Raw genomic sequence first — 12,931 nt, 5'->3', positions numbered from 1 at the left:
ATTCCCAACTTCCCAATGTCCATGGAACAGATGAGAATGGGACAGAACATAACCAGTACATATAATTTATTACCAAAGCCAAGTAACTTACCAGTATGCTTTTGGAGTGTGGGAGTAAACTGGAGTAACCGAGAGGAAACCCACACAAGGGCCTTGGGGGTCTATTGATCAGTAATCGCATACTCAATGCGTTCTGGGAACGATATAAGCTGAAGTGTGCGTTTATTCCGCCGGCATATATCAAAGCGCACCCGCAGGGACCAGCCCTTCCCTGCTGCAGCCTCTCTGTCATACATTAGGCTGATAATAAATATTTGCGGCTATCTCTGAAAAACGAGTGTTTTGGTTAATTTTGCTGCAAATATTTCATGATAAATGGCCCATTTACCCTTTTTACACTGCACAAATAACCCGGTATATTGCCGGGTCGACGTGGGTCAATGTTCGGTGTGAAAGGGGTAAATCCCGAATTCCCGGGTCACCTGACCTGGTATTTCAACCCGGGAATAAAGCAGGGTTATTCCCGGGCTTTTATTGTGTCACGTGCCGTATAGGCAGAGGCAGCGTTAGAGGGACAGGCGGCGCTTGGAAATGATCTGATCTACAGGCACCTCCTCCGCACACGTCACCGTTGACGTCACCAACCCAGCAATTTGACGGTATGCTGTCGCCAGTCTGAAAGGGTTATCAACCGGGTCACACCCGGGAAGGACACGTGCACAAGTACCGGGTGCGACCTGGTCTAGCGATGTATAAGTGAGAATTGATCTCATAATATCAGTGCAAATATTTCATTGTCCAGGGGGGTGAAGGTAAAGAGAAGTTTGTGACTATAGGCAATTATTACAATTATTGGGGGTAATTCCAAGTTGATCGCAGCAGGAATTTTTTTAGCAGTTGGGCAAAACCATGTGCACTGCAGGTGTGGCAGATATAACATTTGCAGAGAGAGTTAGATTTGGGTGGGTTATTTTATTTCTGTGCAGGGTAAATACTGGCTGCTTTATTTTTACACTGCAAATTAGATTGCAGATTGAACACACCACACCTAAATCTAACTCTCTCTGCACATGTTATATCTGCCTCCCCTGCAGTGCACATGGTTTTGCCCAATTGCTAACAGAATTCCTGCTGCGATCAACTTGGAATTACCCCCATTGCTTCTTACTCTGCAGCAATACATAATTATGCAAATTGGAGTGAGCAGGGGAGTATCCATTATGCACTTTGTCAATGGCAGCCAATATGTGTGGTCAAATTAGACGCTAGTTACGATCATTCATCAGTCAATCTAAGCAATTAAGGGTTTAATTCAGACCTGATCGCAGCAGCAAATTTGTTCTCTAAAAACCATGGGGGTCATTCTGAGCTGATCGCTCGCTAGCAACTTTTTGCAGCACTGCGATCAGGTTAATTCTCGGCAAAACTGTGCATGTGTATGCACCGCAATGTGCAGGCATAAAGAGGATCGGTGCTGGGCGATGGATTTAACGAAGAATCCATTCGCACAGCCGATCGCAAGGTGATTGACAGAAATAGGGCATTTGTGGGTGTCAACTGACCGTTTTCTGGGAGTTTTTGCAAAAATGCAGGCGTGTCCAAGCGTTTGCAGGGCGGGTGTCTGACGTCAATTCCGGGACCAAAAAGACTGAACTGATCGCAGTGGCTGAGTAAGTCCAGAGCTACTCAGAAACTGCAAAAAACTTTTTTGTGCCATCGGCTGCAAAAGCGTTCGCACACTTGCAAAGCTAAAATACACTCCCCCATAGGCGGCGACTATCTGATCGCAACGCTGCAAAAAGTTGCTAGCGAGCGATCAACTCGGAATGACCCCCCATGTGCACTGCAGGGGGGGCACATATAAAATATGTAGATAGAGTTAGATTTGGGTGGGTTATATTGTTTTTGTGCAGTGTAAATACTGGCAGCTTTATTTTTAAACTGCAATTTAGTTTGAACACACCCCACCCACATCTAACTCTCTCTGCACATGTTACATCTGACCCACTTGCAGTGCACATGGTTATGCCCATTAGAGTAGAAATTTGCTGCTGCGCTCAAGTCTGAATTAGGCCCTAAATGTACATTTGTGTCCAAAACATACATTGATAATGCATTTCCGTATTTATTCGGAGTTGCATGTTTAGTGTGACTCTGCACAGTGCGTTAAATATGGCTGCATGAAAATACATTACCAATGTAGTGTTCCCCCTAGGAATTTGTGAGGACAGGGTACCGTTCTGTGGGGGCACTTGTGAACCGAGCACGTCCGAAAAGGGTGTGTGGATATGTAAATAGGGGCGTGGCTCTAAAACGTAATTAAAGTGGGCGGTGCAGCCCCCACGTACGTCACTAAAGGGCGTGGGCGTCCAGCGACGTCACTGTTGGTGACGTGCCCAGCACCAACGGAGCTGATGGACTTTCTCAAAGCGCTCTCCCGTAGCGTGATTGGATGTGCACGACATCTATGGGGGTCATTCCGAGTTGTTCGCTCGCAAGGCGATTTTAGCAGAGTTACACACGCTAAGCCTCCGCCTACTGGGAGTGAATCTTAGCTTCTTAAAATTGCGAACGATGTATTCGCAATATTGCGATTACAAACTACTTAGCAGTTTCAGAGTAGCTTCAGACTTACTCGGCATCTGCGATCAGTTCAGTGCTTGTCGTTCCTGGTTTGACGTCACAAACACACCCAGCGTTCGCCCAGACACTCCCCCGTTTCTCCAGCCACTCCCGCGTTTTTTCCGGAAACGGTAGCGTTTTCATCCACACGCCCATAAAACGCTGTGTTTCCGCCCAGTAACACCCATTTCCTGTCAATCACATTACGTTCGCCGGAGCGAAGAAAAAGCCGTGAGTAAAAAAACTATCTTCATAGCAAAATTACTTGGCGCAGTCGCAGTGCGAACATTGCGCATGCGTACTAAGCAGAAAAACGCTGCGATGCGAAGAAAATTACCGAGCGAACGACTCGGAATGAGGGCCTATATATACGCTGGGAGAGCAGGATGCGGGCAGGCTGTTTTAGCAGGGTGGATTTTGCCCTTAAAAAATCGGGCTCTGCTAAAACAGCCTAGCATGAACACTACCGATATAAGTGCATCATGAGCTGCATACTACAGACGCCAGTCACCAACATCATTTCATTGCAAGATAAATAATAAATGTCAAAAATTTTCCCATCCCCCAACCACACACACAAAAAAAAATATGTCAGGTGATCTAGGGCTAGATGCATCATCGCTTGGAAAGTGATAAAATGGAGAGTGAAAAAGTGTCAGCCAATCAGGTCCTAACTAACTGCCATGTCACAGGCTGTGTTTGAAAAATGTCAGGAGCTGATTGGCTGGTACTTTTTCACTCTCCATTTTATCACTTTCCAAGCGATGATGCATCTAGCCCTTAGTCTTATCGGAGCCCACTGGGCACAAGGGTTGCCTAATGGATAGCCTGGCTCCTGGGCCAGTATATCCGCATATTCAGGATCTTCAGATCCTGCAGATTTTCAGGGATTATAGCTTCCACTGAAAAGTGTTAGATTTATTTGTGTTTCGTGTCTGTTCTCCAAAAATAAGACTATAAGGCACACATTAATTGTAAAGGATGGTCCTTAGACAGGGGCCAAAAGGTTGTCTCTCGGGTGTGGTTTCCAGGACATTTCTACATGCCCCATTCACCAGGTCACTGGATCCAGGAGCTAATAACATCCTGCTGACTTCCTACGCTGGCTGGAATGGGACAAAATGAGCCCCGCAGGCAATATTCTGCAATGTCACCGTGGAGACAGCTCACCGCTGTAATCAGTGACAGGTCTGTTACCACAATCGTCATGTCTGCGTATGGCAGAATGCTACCTACAGCAACTAGAGGCAGATAGGATTAGAGATAGGTCTCTGTCACTGCTTGTTTTTGGGAAATACTTTGAGCACATGGGTGGTCATTCCGAGTTGTTCGCTCGTTGCCGATTTTCGCTATGCTGCGATTTGCTGCTAAATGCGCATGGTACGCATGCGCTTAGTTATTTAACTAAAAACTTAGCAGTTTTGCTGTTGTTCGTGCGGCGCTTTTCAGTCGCATTGCTGATCGGTGAGTGATTGACAGGAAAGGGGCGTTTCTGGGTGGTAACTGAGCGTTTTCCGGGAGTGAGCTAAAAAAACGCAGGCGTGTCAGGCAAAAACGCAGGAGTGTCTGGAGAAACGGGGGAGTGGCTGGCCGAACGCAGGGCGTGTTTGTGACGTCAAAGCAGGAACTAAACGGACCGAGGTGATCGCAGTCTAGGAGTAGGTGTGGAGCTACTCAGAAACTGCAAGGAATTATTTAGTAGCAATTCTGCTAATCTTTCGTTCGCTATTCTGCTAAGCTAAAGATACACTCCCAGAGGGCGGCGGCCTAGCGTGTGCAATGCTGCTAAAAGCAGCTAGCGAGCGATCGACTCGGAATGACCACCATTGGGTCTGATTTACGCTAAAAGCATAAGACACAGCTGCTGAGCAAAAATCTGTTAATGCAGCAGTAGATATCTGTAGGCAGAAGACGCCCACTGCCAGCATTGCAGATCCAAGCGCTGCACCCAAAGACGCAGTATGTGATCACCATCGCGATCATCGGTCGCAGTACCTGAATATTATGTATAAAGGCCTTATTCAGGTTTGTTAGCGAACCAAAAAAGTTAGCAATTGGGCAAAACCATGTTGCACTGCAGGTGGGGCAGATGTAACGTGCAGAAAGATTTAGATGTGGGTGGGGTGTGTTCAAACTGAAATCTAAATTGCAGTGTTGAAATTAAGCAGACCGTATTTACCATGCACAGAAACAATATAACCCAGCCAAATCTAACTCTCTCTGCACATTTTACATCTGCCCCATCTGCAGTGCAACAATGGTTTTGCCCAATTGCTTACTTTTTGGGTTTGCAATAATCCCCTTAATTGTGTGTAAATGTGTAATTAATAGAAACAAAAGTTTTTCTAGCTGTGTTTTTTATTTGTTTATTAAAAATACATACAATTATTTATATTTACATACTTGCTACGCTGATGGGAACGATCCTTCTGAAGTTTCGCCTACAGAAACTTTGTAATAACTTTTCCATCCTCTATATTGTCGAGTACGTTGGTCTTCTCTGCACTTAACCTGGGATGTATCCAACCCGGCAGGGCAGATCTGAGGACATCACTAAACCATCCAATCATTAGTGGCGATGGGTTCCCGTCCTGAAAAAACACAAAAATGTTATCCAGAATAATGTACTACGCTCCACTGTAACTTGCTGCATATAAAAGTGTTTATAGTAACGCTAGCAGTATGAATGAAAAGCATACTTGCTGATATTTTACTTTACGCCTCCTGGACAATGGTGACCTGCTTTCAGCTGAAGTGCATTCCAAAATTATTTCACAAAGAGCAAATTGTTCTTCATCTAAATGGCTATGGGTATGGTCGACAGTCATTAGGTCGACCACTATAGGTCGACATGCATTAGCTTGACAGGGACACTAGGGACGTGGCCATTGGGTCGACATGTGCTAGGTCGACAGGTCAAAAGGTCGACGTGAGTTCTTGGACTGTTTTTGGTGTCGTTTTCTTCGTAAAGTGACGGAGAACCCCAATTAGTGCACCGTGTCCCCTTGCATGGCTCGCTTCGCAGGTTACCGTTCCCAATTGTAGTCCACGTGGATCGATTCGTAAGGTATAAAAAAAGTCCCAAAATTGAAATAAAAAATTTGAAAAACTCATGTCGACCTTTTCACCTGTCGACTTAGTGCACGTCGACCTAATAACCATGTCGACCTAGTGTCCCTGTCGATCTAATGCATGTCGGCCTACAGTGGTTGACCTAATGACTGTCGACCTACGTTGTGTCGACCTAACGACCGTATCCCATCCAAACACTAGATGTCCAAAACTTCATAGTACATACTACTATGGCAAAATAAGTATTAGTCCTCTACTAGAATACTTAGGGGGACATTTACTAAGCTGTTATAAGAGCGGAGAAGTGAGCCAGTGGAGAAGTTGCCCCATCAACCAATCAGCAGCTCTGTATCATTTTATAGTATGCAAATTATAAATGTTACTTCAGTGCTGATTGGTTGCCATGGGCAACTTCTCCACTGGCTCACTTCTCCTCTCTTATCACTGCTTAGTAAATGTCCCCCTTAATCCTGTGGCTCTGAAAGTTCAGTGGAACTACAAACCTCATCTTGCTCTGCCAACCAGAGGCTGACAAGACATGCTGAGAATTAAAGAAACACAACCACGGGAGAGCCATGTGTTTCATTAAATCGGGCAGCAAAGTTGGAAGCACAGAACTGAGTGTTGCCCCCTGCTGGACAGTAGTTTAATGTCATTATTTATCACCCTGGCCGTACACCCTGGCTGGCTGGTTATGTCCAATTGTGAAAAAGTGAAAGTCAACATATAACATCAAGCACCAGAAAGGATGAAAGACTTCCCTTGGGTGTGGAAATCCTGTAGAGGATAGTTCTTTCTATCTCCCAGTTGAGGATCTTTCCTTCCACTCTCAATGCAGATGGTACATGTAAAAGGATATAACAGTACAATGGTGTAGTATGTTTATAACAAGTTGTATTGCACCCGAGTGATTGGTTCTGAAGTTAGGGAATTGTGCAGATCCTTCACCACAACTATTTAAAATCTTCCCTTTCGGTTAGATGGTCATATTCAGGTATGCATACCCCAACTCACAGGCAAGGTGTGTTTTCAAACATATAAAGGTATCTTTGGACAGATATATTGGATCCCCAAAAAACTGTCTAATGGGCGTACCCCAACTCACAGCAGATGATGATATATAAAACACAAAGGTTTCTTTCTGAAGTGGCAAAGATAGCAGCGTACCCCAACTCACAATTCAGTTGATTTTCATAAGCACGTAAAGGTTTCTTTCAACGTCCAAAAAAAACCAAGCAGTAGATAAAAGTCCAATGAATTTATTCCATAAAAAAGACGTATCCCAAAGATGGTTTACAAAGAAGGGAATACAAAAATGTCCATAAAACATTAATATAAAAATTACAAGGAGCAATGTTGCATGAGACCACCCGGGGAAACAGGCTACTGGTGTCCAACACTTGACTAGTCGGATTTCGGAATTTCCCACTAAATAAAGGCTTCCAGAGTCCAGGATCCAAAAGGGGAGACCAGGCAGTACAAAGAAAATTGTCAGCTCCTGTCTGTAACCAACGCGTTTCGATCTCTCCAAGAGGTCTTTGTCAAGGCCTGCAGACTAGGAGCCATGTGCTGGAATTTATACCAAACATCTAACCAATACAGGAAGTGAGGTCACGGATTGAATTAGCCCTCTTTGTGTCCTTTGAAATGATTCCATAGTTTTAACATCAACCCAGAGTGTACATTAATCCACTATGAGCCTGGTTCTCCCCAAGGAAAACGTTTTTAGATTTCCAATAACGTTAATTGTGCGTTAAATACCACGGCGGAACCGGAAGTGTCCCGTCGTGGAACGCACAATTCCACCCGGCTCCCTAGCGGAAGCGGAGGTATCCGGACACTGGAACCCATAATTCCATCAAACTCCCCGTCGTGGAACGCACAATTCCACCCAGCTCCCCGGCGGAAGCGGAAGTATCCGGACACTGGAACTCGTAATTCCATCGAGCTCCCTAACGGGAGCGAAAGTGCCCGGCCACTGGAACGCATATATGCGTTCCACTCGATGTTCACGTGGCACATAGCGAGACCCCTTCACAGGAAGCGGAAAAACCTCCGCATTGGCCCTCATGCATTCCACTTAAACTCGGAAATATCCATCATGTGACGCCTCCGGAAATGTACGATGGAACGCATTAGCGTTTCAAAGGATCATTCAGAAAGGCTTTTCAACCCCTTCACATTATGTCAAACTAATTTATATACTATATACCATAAATCTTAAATACATTCATCTATATGATAATCAGACACTAATTCATCACATACATGATACATAGAACTTTCTTTTACCATGTAAAAATTAATAAAAAATTAATGAATACAGCATGAAAAGTGGAAAACATGAGCCCATCATTCCATCAACAGGTCCTGAGTATTTTCCATCCTGAATTTATTTCATAATGAGTCCATAAAGAGTTCATGTTTACATATTTGTAACTGAGGAAAAAGACAAAAACCAGTCAGTGAGTGTAACAAACAATGTTTTACAAAAACCATTTGGTCTCGAAATCACTGTTAAGTAGTGATGAGCGGGTTCGGTTCCTCGGAATCCGAACCCCCCCGAACTTCAGCCTTTTTACACGGGTCCGAGGCAGGTTCGAACCTTCCCGCCTTGCTCGGCTAACCCGAGCGCGCCCGACCGTCATCATCCCGCTGTCGGATTCTCGCGAGGCTCGAATTCTATCGCGAGACTCGGATTCTATATAAGGAGCCGCGCATCGCCGCCATTTTCACACGTGCATTGAGATTGATAGGGAGAGGACGTGGCTGGCGTCCTCTCCGTTTATAGAGAAGAGAGTAGAGAGTTAGAGACACTATTTAGTATTTACTAATTTTGGGGAGCATATTAGGACTGGAGTACTACTACTTGCTGATAGTGTGACCATTGACCACCAGTTTAATTAATCCGTTCTCTGCCTGAAAAAAAACGATACACAGTGTGACACAGTCACATACCATATCTGTGCTCAGCCTCAGTGTGCTGCATCATCATATGTAATACTGTATATCTGACTGTGCTGAGTGCTCACTGCTCACACAGCTTAATTGTGGGGGAGACTGGGGAGCAGTTAGAGCAGGAGTACATAAATAATATATTTTAAGTACAGTGCACACTTTTGCTGCCAGAGTGCCACACTGCCAGTGTGACTGACTGACCAGTGACCACACTGACCACCAGTATATTGTGATTGTCTGCTTAGGACGGAGTACTACTTGCTGATAGTGTGACCAGTGACCACCACCAGTTTAATTAATCCGTTCTCTGCCTGAAAAAAAAAACGATACACAGTGTGACACAGTCACATACCATATCTGTGCTCAGCCCAGTGTGCTGCATCATATGTAATACTGTATATCATTATCTGACTGTGCTGAGTGCTCACTGCTCACACAGCTTAATTGTGGGGGAGACTGGGGAGCAGTTATAGCAGGAGTACATATTTTAAGTACAGTGCACACTTTTGCTGCCAGAGTGCCACTGCCAGTGTGACTGACCAGTGACCACTGACCACTAGTATATTGTGATTGTCTGCTGACCACCAGTATATTGTGATTGTCTGCCTGAAAAAGTTAAACACTCGTCGTGTGGTGTTTTTATAAACGCATTCTGCAGACAGTGTCCACTGTCCAGCAGGTCCGTCATTACATAATATATATACCTGTCCGGCTGCAGTACTAGTGTGATATATATATATATATATTTTAATTTTATCTCATTATCATCCAGTCTATATTAGCAGCAGACACAGTACGGTAGTCCACGGCTGTAGCTACCTCTGTGTCGGCAGTCGCTCGTCCATCCATAATTGTATACCACCTACCCGTGGTTTTTTTTTCTATCTTCTTGATACTAGTAGCTTACTTTAGGAGTCTGCAGTGCTGACAGACAGTGTCCAGCAGGTCCGTCATTACATAATATATATACCTGTCCGGCTGCAGTACTAGTGTGATATATATATATATATATATTTTATTTTTATCTCATTATCATCCAGTCTATATTAGCAGCAGACACAGTACGGTAGTCCACGGCTGTAGCTACCTCTGTGTCGGCAGTCGCTCGTCCATCCATAATTGTATACCACCTACCCGTGGTTTTTTTTTCTATCTTCTTGATACTAGTAGCTTACTTTAGGAGTCTGCAGTGCTGACAGACAGTGTCCAGCAGGTCCGTCATTACATAATATATATACCTGTCCGGCTGCAGTACTAGTGTGATATATATATATATATATTTTATTTTTATCTCATTATCATCCAGTCTATATTAGCAGCAGACACAGTACGGTAGTCCACGGCTGTAGCTACCTCTGTGTCGGCAGTCGCTCGTCCATCCATAATTGTATACCACCTACCCGTGGTTTTTTTTTCTATCTTCTTGATACTAGTAGCTTACTTTAGGAGTCTGCAGTGCTGACAGACAGTGTCCAGCAGGTCCGTCATTACATAATATATATACCTGTCCAGCTGCAGTACTAGTGTGATATATATATATATTTTAATTTTATCTCATTATCATCCAGTCTATATTAGCAGCAGACACAGTACGGTAGTCCACGGCTGTAGCTACCTCTGTGTCGGCAGTCGCTCGTCCATCCATAATTGTATACCACCTACCCGTGGTTTTTTTTTTCTATCTTCTTGATACTAGTAGCTTACTTTAGGAGTCTGCAGTGCTGACAGACAGTGTCCAGCAGGTCCGTCATTACATAATATATATACCTGTCCGGCTGCAGTACTAGTGTGATATATATATATATATTTTATTTTTATCTCATTATCATCCAGTCTATATTAGCAGCAGACACAGTACGGTAGTCCACGGCTGTAGCTACCTCTGTGTCGGCAGTCGCTCGTCCATCCATAAGTATACTAGTATCCATCCATCTCCATTGTTTACCTGAGGTGCCTTTTAGTTGTGCCTATTAAAATATGGAGAACAAAAATGTTGAGGTTCCAAAAATAGGGAAAGATCAAGATCGACTTCCACCTCGTGCTGAAGCTGCTGCCACTAGTCATGGCCGAGACGATGAAATTCCATCAACGTCGTCTGCCAAGGCCGATGCCCAATGTCATAGTACAGAGCATGTAAAATCCAAAACACCAAATATCAGTAAAAAAAGGACTCAAAAATCTAAAATAAAATTGTCGGAGAAGTGTAAACTTGCCAATATGCCATTTACCACACGGAGTGGCAAGGAACGGCTGAGGCCCTGGCCTATGGTCATGGCTAGTGGTTCAGCTTCACATGAGAATGGAAGCACTCAGCCTCTCGCTAGAAAAATGAAAAGACTCAAGCTGGCAAAAGCACAGCAAAGAACTGTGCGTTCTTCGAAATCCCAAATCCACAAGGAGAGTCCAATTGTGTCGGTTGCGATGCCTGACCTTCCCAACACTGGACGTGTAGAGCATGCGCCTTCCACCATTTGCACGCCCCCTGCAAGTGCTGGAAGGAGCACCCGCAGTCCAGTTCCTGATAGTCATATTGAAGATGTCAGTGTTGAAGTACACCAGGATGAGGAGGATATGGGTGTTGCTGGCGCTGGGGAGGAAATTGACAAGGAGGATTCTGATGGTGAGGTGGTTTGTTTAAGTCAGGCACCCGGGGAGACACCTGTTGTCCGTGGGAGGAATAGGGCCATTGACATGCCTGGTGAAAATACCAAAAAAAATCAGCTCTTCGGTGTGGAAGTATTTCAACAGAAATGCGGACAACATTTGTCAAGCCGTGTGTTGCCTTTGTCAAGCTGTAATAAGTAGGGGTAAGGACGTTAACCACCTCGGAACATCCTCCCTTATACGTCACCTGCAGCGCATTCATAATAAGTCAGTGACAAGTTCAAAAACTTTGGGCGACAGCGGAAGCAGTCCACTGACCAGTAAATCCCTTCCTCTTGTAACCAAGCTCACGCAAACCACCCCACCAACTCCCTCAGTGTCAATTTCCTCCTTCCCCAGGAATGCCAATAGTCCTGCAGGCCATGTCACTGGCAATTCTGACGAGTCCTCTCCTGCCTGGGATTTCTCCGATGCATCCTTGCGTGTAACGCCTACTGCTGCTGGCGCTGCTGTTGTTGCTGCTGGGAGTCGATGGTCATCCCAGAGGGGAAGTCGTAAGACCACTTTTACTACTTCCACCAAGCAATTGACTGTCCAACAGTCCTTTGCGAGGAAGATGAAATATCACAGCAGTCATCCTGCTGCAAAGCGGATAACTGAGGCCTTGGCATCCTGGGTGGTGAGAAACGTGGTTCCGGTATCCATCATTACTGCAGAGCCATCTAGAGACTTGTTGGAGGTACTGTGTCCCCGGTACCAAATACCATCTAGGTTCCATTTCTCTAGGCAGGCGATACCGAAAATGTACACAGACCTCAGAAAAAGAGTCACCAGTGTCCTAAAAAATGCAGCTGTACCCAATGTCCACTTAACCACGGACATGTGGACAAGTGGAGCAGGGCAGGGTCAGGACTATATGACTGTGACAGCCCACTGGGTAGATGTATGGACTCCCGCCGCAAGAACAGCAGCGGCGGCACCAGTAGCAGCATCTCGCAAACGCCAACTCTTTCCTAGGCAGGCTACGCTTTGTATCACCGGTTTCCAGAATACGCACACAGCTGAAAACCTCTTACGGCAACTGAGGAAGATCATCGCGGAATGGCTTACCCCAATTGGACTCTCCTGTGGATTTGTGGCATCGGACAACGCCAGCAATATTGTGTGTGCATTAAATCTGGGCAAATTCCAGCACGTCCCATGTTTTGCACATACCTTGAATTTGGTGGTGCAGAATTATTTAAAAAACGAGAGGGGCGTGCAAGAGATGCTGTCGGTGGCCAGAAGAATTGCGGGACACTTTCGGCGTACAGGCACCACATACAGAAGACTGGAGCACCACCAAAAACGCCTGAACCTGCCCTGCCATCATCTGAAGCAAGAAGTGGTAACGAGGTGGAATTCAACCCTATATATGCTTCAGAGGTTGGAGGAGCAGCAAAAGGCCATTCAAGCCTATACAATTGAGCACGATATAGGAGGTGGAATGCACCTGTCTCAAGCGCAGTGGAGAATGATTTCAACGTTGTGCAAGGTTCTGCTGCCCTTTGAACTTGCCACACGTGAAGTCAGTTCAGACACTGCCAGCCTGAGTCAGGTCATTCCCCTCATCAGGCTTTTGCAGAAGAAGCTGGAGACATTGAAGGAGGAGCTAACACAGAGCGATTCCGCTAGG

The sequence above is a fragment of the Pseudophryne corroboree genome, chromosome 11 (assembly GCF_028390025.1).
Source record: "Pseudophryne corroboree isolate aPseCor3 chromosome 11, aPseCor3.hap2, whole genome shotgun sequence".
Taxonomy (NCBI): Eukaryota; Metazoa; Chordata; class Amphibia; order Anura; family Myobatrachidae; genus Pseudophryne; species Pseudophryne corroboree.
The sequence above is the reverse complement of the archived record's forward strand: the minus strand, read 5'-3'. Positions refer to the sequence as shown.